This window comes from Diadema setosum, chromosome 16, assembly GCF_964275005.1.
Source record: "Diadema setosum chromosome 16, eeDiaSeto1, whole genome shotgun sequence".
NCBI classification, from domain to species: domain Eukaryota; kingdom Metazoa; phylum Echinodermata; class Echinoidea; order Diadematoida; family Diadematidae; genus Diadema; species Diadema setosum.
Genome location: NC_092700.1, coordinates 10,449,741 through 10,459,962, shown reverse-complemented (window position 1 = coordinate 10,459,962; position 10,222 = coordinate 10,449,741). Strand labels below are relative to the sequence as shown.

At 35.1% G+C, this 10,222-nt stretch overlaps 1 long non-coding RNA gene across 1 annotated transcript; it reads left to right on the top strand.

Annotated features, from left to right (window-relative positions):
• The first annotated feature begins 1,365 nt into the window (after positions 1 to 1,365).
• On the top strand, positions 1,366 to 6,529 carry LOC140239441 (uncharacterized). Its single transcript, XR_011901982.1, has 5 exons — positions 1,366 to 1,492; positions 3,332 to 3,509; positions 4,223 to 4,335; positions 5,503 to 5,631; positions 6,453 to 6,529. It is a non-coding gene; the product is annotated as an uncharacterized lncRNA (long non-coding RNA).
• Positions 6,530 to 10,222: the final 3,693 nt, after the last annotated feature.

The window sequence follows — 10,222 nt, the reverse complement described above, 5'->3', positions numbered from 1 at the left end:
ATATATATATATATATATATATATATATATATACGTATATATATACACCCACACACACACACACACACACACACATACTTAAAAAATGAAAGGAAGAGATCAGTAATGCATTATTAAGGTCCAGTAGACGAATTGCTGTCTGTAATCCTGAAGACGCATGATGCGTGAAAATTAGTTGCATCCATTAACACACTATACTGATCTCCCACCTCCCACCTTTTGAGTACTGGAAGTAATGAATGGAACAAAAAAAAAAAAATCCTCATTACACATTGCACGCACACACAGTATCAAGTATACCAGTATCATTATCATTATACAGATATATATATATATATGTATATATATATATATATATATATATATATATATATATATATATATATATAGATGATTTGTATTCAATGAACTTGGGAATTTTGATGTATAGTTTGATAGTTTGAATATTTGTGTTTTGACTGAAGTTTTGGAGTTTTTATTTAAGAAAAATAAAGAAATACGTAGATATCCCACACGACAGAATGATATGTTTCATATACCGAAAACCAGGTTACGAATACTACAGAATACTTTTATTTATAATGGCCCCAAATTATGGAATTCTTTAGATGGTAAATTGATTGATAAAAAGATGACGAACTCCCGGTTGGTATACATTCAAACGTAAGCTTAAAAAGAAACTTCTTTCGCAATTTTCTGGTGATGATTTGAAATGATGGATACTGATATGGATTATTCGGCATGAGTGTAGAACAGGCTTAAACATGGTTATATTTTTTTTCTTTCATTCTTTCCTCTTGCAGCTGCAGGTTACAGGTACCGTCATTTACATTTCCATGACGGTCTAGTTGGTGATTTCTCCTCTTCCTTTTTCTCATCCTCTTCTATTGTTGCGTGTGTGTGTGTGTGTGTGTGTGTGTGTGTGTGTGTGTGAGTGAGTGCACGCACGCTTGTCCAGGTGTGCTGAAATAGTAGTCTTGAGTATACTTTGGGAAATCATCGTTCAGTTAATTTCATTTGCGAAATGCAAGTACATTATACGAGAGAAAGAAAGGAGGCCTATTTCGGCAGGTGGATGTAATTTGTAATCTTAATTTTCCCATTCTTCGCACATTGTTCAAGAGTAAACATGGGGTCCGTTTCATGAAGCTATCACATAAAAGCTATCACATAAATCTTAAAATGGCCAAGCCGCTCCTAAGCTAGGAGAGACTTTCACAGAGAAGTAAAAACCATTTCACGAAGTCTCTCCTAAGCTATGAGAGACTTTAATTTTTTCAATCGTCATGTTCGAGGGTAATACTAATTAACATATCATTAGCATATCATTAACTTTTTCTCCCTATTGTGTTACATGCGTTGAGCACTCGCTACATAGACATAGCACGTATACACACAGTGTATACAGCGCAGAGGCAACAGATCTACGACGGAGGCAGGATCCTAGAGGCTAAGTTGCATTCTACACCGCTACCAGTACATATTTCTATTAGTGAGTATATTTAAAGCTGTCTACAATTGAAAAGTAATGCATGTGGATTCATAATGTGATATTATTTGGATATATTTTTGTTCGAATCTTCTACAATTCTCCAAAGGGCTAGCTAGATGTAGATCTAATCTTACCGGTAGTAGCGTTATCACAATAGTCCCACGTAGGCACATCGCCGTTTGTTTGAATGACCAAATGGCCAGCTGAGTTTAGGTAGTTTGTTACTTAGCATGGTAGGGTCTACTACAACTTCTAACGTTGTTACAAGTAATAGTGAAATGTTTGTAGGTTGATTTTTATGATATCTTTAGCGTGCAGATATTTCATGAGAGAAATTGCCCGATTATGTATGGGTGAATTGCAGGTAACTTAAGGCCTGAATAGTGAAGGGATCGAAGAAGAAACCGGAAATTTCATAAGAATTGGTCTGCATTTTATTATTAATATTATGTTAGGCCTATATTTTTGAAGACGTGTCTAACATTGAATAATTACACTGTCACTAGCTGTGTGGATAGTATTCAGAAGTGATACAAATTTTCCGTTCTGTGTCAAATCGACCGGAAAAATCTGGTGTTTTTTTTTCAGTCTAGAAAATCTAGGTTATTTTGTCCAACAGAATTATGGGCCTAGCTTAAGCCTAATGTTTTTTTAGGGTAGGCCCTAACGTGAACTTATAGCGTTAGCATTTACACTACAGAGAACCAGCTGTAAGTTACCTGTGTCATTGTTACGTTTACAAGTCCTAATGTTACTGTCTAACGTTGCTATAGGTCTACAACAAAAACTTGTAACATACTAGGGGTTAGGGGTTATAATAACAGCGACCAGCCCGAACGCGAAGCACTTTGTACAACTAACAGGGAGTGCCCTGGGGTTAGGGCAGGTAGTACTATCTGGAGAGTCTGACAGTGGTTAGACTAACTAGATCTAGTAGCAGTAGTAGGGCCTGGTAGTAGTACGTAGATCCAGGTCTACACAGAATATGAATTGGAAACCATGGTTCAGATCTTGGTTCAGATCTTCCACAATTCTAAGTGCATACAGCACTGTAATCGCAATGCATGTGTCACAATAAGATAGAGAATGATGTTTACCTAAATTCATTGGCATGGAACCTCTAGAATTCTACTGCTATACTACCAGGTGTCTATAGATCTAGAATCCAGTGGTATAGCGATCCTGAGTAACACCTACTGACCTAGATACTACTTAACCAGTGTATACCAAAAGTATAACCAGACTAGACCCTTAGCCTTGGTATTCTTAAACATATTATCATTAACATAAGTAGGCCTATCACTCATCAGTAAGGAAGTTAATAGGTCTTCTAAATAGTGCTATCTATCTAGGCAGTTAGTGGATTCTATAGGTCCATACTCCGATGCTAGTACCGCTTACACAACTTCTTTTAGCAATTTAATTGATGATGATGACATGACAACAGTTCATGATCAGAGTCAGACTGTGGCTGCATCTCAGGCTGTAACTGTGATCAACCCGAATGTGAAGCCACAGTACAGCTGGTCCTACCAGATCTTAGGTAGATGTAGACCTTGCAACGTGGATGCCTATCGACAAGATCTAGAACCTCAAGAAGTCATAATACCCCAAACTATAGGCTTACACATGTTGAATTGAGACAACTCAAATACTAGTAGTATGTCTTTTAATCATCCCCCAAAAATAATAATATAAGGTCCTTTATATATTTAAACTGCAAACTGATTTCAAATTTCATGCACATTCTAGATATTGTGTGTAAAATCTTGTATAATCAAACAACAGTTTGAAAACACACTTTCTATTTTGTATTCACATTTTTAATTATAATGTTAGATATGGAACATCAGTCAGACTGCTACAATCAGACTTCTGCATCTCATAAAGCCCAGAGTCAGTTGCTGAACTTCACTGAACACAGAACCAAACTGCTGAACTTCCATCTTCTCCACAGCTAGACTGCTACTGAACTTCGTCGAGACTTATCTACCAGCATGATCACCTTCAACAGAATGCAAGTATTTTAGCTTATAATACTATTTTAGCAGACAACATATCTGTATATTTTCAAATACTAGAATTGCAACATTATTTACATTTGGACATCAAATTGTCTCTGGATATTTAGTTGAATAGTGTTAGACAGGAAATATTGAAAACAATGTTTGCTGTAATGTCCATCTTGGTAATTGAAAACAAACATTCTTATCCAGTGAATAGTGACCCTTCTAGAAACAACTGTTTTTTGCATTTTTTTTTTGAATTTCACTATCTGTAGAATATTACATACTGATCCAATTGAAAAGAGATAATTCATGGAAGGGGGGGGGGGGTACCTGCATGTCTACATGTATCAAGCTCCTGAAACAAACTTTAGCAGTCACGTTATCTTAATATTGTAGGCCCTACTATGATTGTTTATTTACCCTCTCCCTTTTCTAGTATCAAAACAACCTCATGCTCTTACAATGTTTGAAACAAGAATATTCGACATAGCTAATCATTTTAAACTGTGAAAAGTCCTATTTACAGCTTATGGATCAGTAGATACTAGTGAATTCAGTCTTTCAAAATCAATGGTAGGGCTTTTCAATTTGATTGCTATAGCTTGTTATAGCAAAGGCAAAGCACCCATCTCTAACATACTTTCTAATGTCCCATGTCCTGCACTATTGTTTTGTTTGTAAGATGTTAACTGTTCTTGTATATTGAATAAACTCCAAACAGCCAAGGACCAGACAACATGTGAACTTCATCCACTTCAGAGTTAAGGACTGGGGGCAAGATGCAAATGGAAAAGTCAAGTGACAGTGTCATGGATATTCCACCATCTTCATTTGGTGTGTTAAATTATTATTTTTAGCTATTGAAGCAAGTTGAGAAATCATGTTATCTTGATCATCTACAGTTGGCAGCAAAATTAGTCAACCCCTCTCTTGCATGTTGGACACTCTGGCATAATGAATTACATTATTACTGAGATTATTTCTAAATCATACAAGTGGTGATCAGATAGTTTGCTACAAGTAAAAAACAGATCAGTAGCCTTTGATTTGCATATAGTTACAAACTTTGATCATTCATGTAGAAAGAGATATGGTCCAGTGAGCACATTTATGGTCATTTTCAGTTCTTTCAGTGATCACTGAAATGCTTCGTTGAATATGGTTTCACTCAATGTTTTGATAGGTGACACAATATGATGGAATTTGATGTAGGATTCTTAATATTTGAATTGGCATTTTTCATTGTACAAAAATATTTAAATGAACTAATTTCTAGTGAAAGTTGCCACCATAGAGTTTGTACAGAGGTTTAGCCATGATATTAATAATTCAAAGTTTAAGTCATGTCAAAATGAATATAACCCAATGAAATGCTAAGAGTTATGTATAGAATGGCAAGATACTATTTAAAATTCCATAAAAACAAAAGAAATTAATCGTTATCATCAGACCATAACACGTCATGCTTCAGTGATCACAGAAAGGTCTGAAATGACTATAATGTACTCATTTGACCTTATCTCTTCATGCATGAATGATCAAAGTTTCTAACTATATGCAAATCAAAGATTATTGATCAGGTAGGCATTTGTCATAAACTATCTGTTCACCATTTTGTATATGATTTAGTAATTGTAATGTTGTTTATTTTGCCAGTGTCCATAATGCAAGGGGGTTTAATAATTCTGCTGCCAACTGAATAAAGTGAATGCTTGTTATTAATTTCCCCTCTCATTCATTACTAAAATTACTTCATACTCTTACAATTTGCTAACAGGGGCTCATTACAGAGTGATTCAAACTTTGAAAACTGGCAATTACAACTTGTCGTTCACATAATATATCTTACAAAATTGATATTCATTAATGAACATTTTGTTGTTATTGCTTGTTTTAATAAAGATGTACACTCATCTCAAATATTTTCCAACTATCCCATTTGTGCATCCGATGTTTCTGTTTGTATGGTATTTAACTGTTCTTATATTTGCACACCCAAAGGCCTGAAGAGAGCTGAACCTCACCAAGCCCTTGGGACTGACAACTGCAGCTGAACTTCACCCAGGTCAGAGTCAGACTGCAATTGGACTACGAACTGTATAGCAGCATCTTATCTACGACAGAACACAGGTATGTATTTCTCAAATTAAACTTGAAAGTATAAAGATTTTACAAAATAAACAACTTGAATAACAGTTGAAAAAAGGCAACCTCTGTTGATGACATATCAGTTACAGGTAATTCGGTCTTTCTAATTTTAGGAATTATTGTAGACTTGGTGGACAAACAATGTCACCTCTATATGTGAACTGTTCCACACGAGAAATGAAGAAATCAGTGCATTCATACACTCCAGTTGGGAGCTGATTTAATGTTTATGTCTATATCAGCCACAATTGGGAATTCAGTACGGCTCACAAGAGTTGATTAATGCACTGACATAGCAATGCAGCTGACTTGTTGCATAACCCATTGAATCATCTTTCTGTTTATTTTGGAACTCCCAGCTTGCCTGACATAAGTTACAATCCTTTCTAAAAAAAAAAGTCAAATAAGTCTCTACTGACATGAATGAATGACATTATGTCAGATGAGTGTTTTAAGTCACAATCACATTTTCATTTTGAGTCTGTGTCACACCTTTTTTGTTCATCAGGAAGAATCCGATACACTAATTCTTGTTTATGACAACCCAGACGATTTCTTTGTTTTTTTTTTTTCCTTGATGCTGTTAAACTGTTGCTAATATACTGTATATGAAATTGCTGACAAGCAGCTCTGTGTAATGATATGTGTGGTAGTCGTGTGTGTATTCATTCAACTGTACACCCACATGTTACCACTCTGTATAATGTCAGGGAGAGGGGATGTGATTTGCATGTCACAAAATTTCAGTATGTAACCAGTATTGTTTATTGTTTTGTCCTTTCTTTATTTTTTCTTTCATATAGATTCTCAAGGCATGGAGCTTGCCAAAGGTGATGCAGACAGGTTGAATATAACATATGTTGGTTTTGACCGCTGTGGATTCAATCCTTCAAAAATTAATGATATACATTGTATACATTTTTTTTGGGGGGGGGGGGGTGGCTGCATTAGATGTGAGGATCTGACATGTACCTGCAGCACTGTAATGAAAGTCATGAATGCAATTTAATGTCATGGTGATTTTGTATAGATCCTTATGACAAAAGCTTCTTGCGCAACAAAAATTCCTAAAATGGAGTGCGAATATTATGTCTGTCGGGACATCATTTGGAAAATAAGAATAGGTCTATTGTGCTAGACCTACACACATGATAGATTTTCAAATTTTATGCACTTGCTGCAAATGACATGAGTAATGTTACAGAACCTAACAACATCTTTATTGTTTTCTGTCTGCTTTTCTATTTTGTGTTCACATAATTGGCATGTTCAATTTCAACTTTATCTGATAATCCCTTCATTATTGTTGCTCTAGAGTTTTATATCCTGGTTTTTGTCCCATTTATTGCACAGAACATAGCTAGGTAAGATAGACCGCATACTTCAGAACCTATTTGCTAGCTATGCTTTTGCAGAGTGTGTGCTTTCTTTCTAATATTCAAATACATAGGAGAGTCCATCTGAATTCAGTTGTACATCATTTTGAAACTGAGAGTGTGCTCTTTCAGAAACAGGATTGGCCCTTTTTTTTTTTTTGCAAGATACTAAGAAACCACTATTGAAGTGCTACAGACATTAATTCAAAGAAGAATTCAATGTTTATTTGACAAAAATTAGTTTTGAAATGGTTGAGATATCCAAAAGCAGAGTAAAACAAAGCGATTCTAGTAAAAGGTTGATTCCACCTTTAATTAGGATTCCTTTATTTTGGATATCTCAAACATTTCAAAACCAATTTTCATCAAATAAACATTGAATTCTTCTTTGAATTAATGGTCTTTCATATTTCATAAGAGGTTTCTTATTATATCACCCCTCCTCCCCCCCCCCCCCAAAAAAAAGAGAAGAAATGATATCAATCTGAAACCAGGTCTCAACCAAAACTTTACCAGCCCTTTAACCAGAAATCCATGTTTGGTGACTTTCTGTTGATATTGTGATACAGAGTCACAATTGCAGTGTTAAATATGAAGCTGCAATCAGACTATTGCAGTCTGACTGCTGAACTTCACTGACTTTTGTCATAGACGAGTCCATAGGTGATGGCATAAGTGCTTTGCCAGGTACATGTATTAACCAAACCAGAAATGAGAAAAATTCCCCTTCAAAAGAAAAAGGAAAAACATTACAATACAAAACAGAACAGAACAATTAAGCGTGCAAACGATTCAGTGAAAAGCAAATGGGTGAATTGAAGCACTCTGAAAAAAAAAAAATATATTTATAGGCCTTGTAAAGTGTAAGAAAGCATTTTAAAATGGATAAATGCAAATTCTGTATCAGTCAGCACATAAGAGTCTGATTTCTGATCTTTGATGATTAAAAGCTATTGTGCAGTAGACAAGGTCATTATTATTAGTATTAATATCATAATTAATATTCTGCTATAGGGAACCTTAGAGTGCAAAGAAGGTGGATTGCAACACATATTATTGTATGCTTACAAAATATTTGCAATGATAGCATTGTGTGAAGTTCAGCTGCTTTCATAATTTGATTAATAAACCATGAAAATAATACAAATGATTATGAAAGATCTGTCGATGTATAAGTGATCCAAACATAAATACATCAGTGAACATTGCAGTGCATTGTTTTTATGCCTCCGCCACGAAGTGGTGCTGGAGGCATTATGTTTTCGGGTTGTCCGTCCGTCTGTCCTTCTGTCCGTCCGTCCGTTCTTCTGTCCGTCTGTCCGTCCTTCTGTCCGTCCGTAATGAATTTTGTAGCAAGCGTAACTAAAAAACATTTTGAGGTATCCTAATGAAACTTGGCATGTACGTGTATTAGGGGGTGAAGTTGTGCCTATCAACTTTTGGGTGCACATGCTCAAGGTCAAAGGTCAAAAGGTCAAGGTCAAATACATAAAATTTAACTATTTCCACCATATCTCTGCAATGCCTGAAGATATTTTCTGGAAACTTAGTGTATTCATGTATTACCCAATTAAGATTCTCTGGTGAAAGTCTGTGGTCATGAGGTCAAAGGTCAATCAAAAATATCAAAACTTCACTTTTTTCTCCGTACCTTGGAAATTGTTTGAGGTATCTTCATGGAACATACATGTACTGACTGGCAGTGATTATCTAGACAATTTTGGGTTCATGGGGTCAAAGGTCAGGAGTCAAAAGGTCAAGGGCAACACTTCAAAATTTTACTATTTCCCTCATGTTTAGGCAATGCCAGCAGGATTATTTTTTTACACTTGGTGTATGCATGTATAACCCAATAGAGCTTCTCTGGAAAGATCTTTTTTTTTTTTGCCTCAAAGGTCAAAAGGTCAAAGATCAAGTGAAACTGCTGAACTAAGTTTTTCCTCCATGTCTCGGAAGTGGCTCAAGTTATTTTTAAACTTTCTACATATTTATGCATGTTCTGTCTGACAGGGATTATCTTATGAATTTTAGGGTCAAAGGCCAGATGAAAATGGTAACAATTTACTATTCAATACAGAAATTGAACTTTTTCTCCATACCTTGGAAATTACTCAATGCATAAACGTATGAATTGGTCAAAGTCAAGTTAAAGTCCTTAAACCCCAAATACATGCTCTCCTATTCATCCAATTAAACCTAGGTCAGGGAAGGTGAACATTCAACACATTTGTGACAAACTTGTCATTTTAATATTTAGCCATTTTTGTGAAAATGTAATCACACATTGTCCACATGCACTATCTAGACCTATTAGGAGAATCACGCATCATGGCGGAGGCATACCAGTCGCCATAGCGACATTTCTAGTCGTTATTATTTCCAGGCATGTGAAGGCAATAGTTATGTAACCCAGTTAGAAATTATGTCTATGCGGGCAATTATTATTTGATTAGAAAGATAAAATCAAGCATAGCTTATAATGTAGAAATCAAGTAGAATGTAATACCAGACAATACTGTGAGTGATAATAATTTCACAAGGACTCTTACCAGTATCACCAATGTGGTTGTGATAATTGTGCTGTGATTATGATGACATTGAATAATGAAATAATGTTTTCAAGATCAGATTTTCTAATGAATCAGGCAACTAGAATGAAATACATGAAATAGTTTGTGCAGTTACATAATTTGTCACATGACATGTAGTTAAATTGTGAGGAATTGATATTAATGAAAGTATGAAAGTATGAAATTGATAGCAGTGAATGAATTGAATACAGTGTAATTGAATCATTGTCGGCCTACACTGCCTCTTTCAATGAAATGTTTTCCAATTGTGGCAATTGATGAGTGAAATCAAATCCAAGTACGAAACAAAGAATACCTGCCGAAATTAGAAGTATCATTGTGATTTTTACTCCCACCTCCAACTGAGGGAGTTCGTTCAACCAGCGCTAACTTTATATGGTTTTATTAAAAAAAGAAAAAAGCTGTACCATGGCAATGCATTGTTCAACATTGAATAAAGTGTTTTGTTAATTCAAAAAATCTGTTTGTCACATGTGTCATATATGTATTGCAAGTCAAGTGCTCAAAAAATGAGTAAATTAAATGAATAAACTGGAAAGTCCAATGATTTTCACAAATGATGTTACCATGGCAACACACTGTTCAATATTAACGAAAGATGAATAT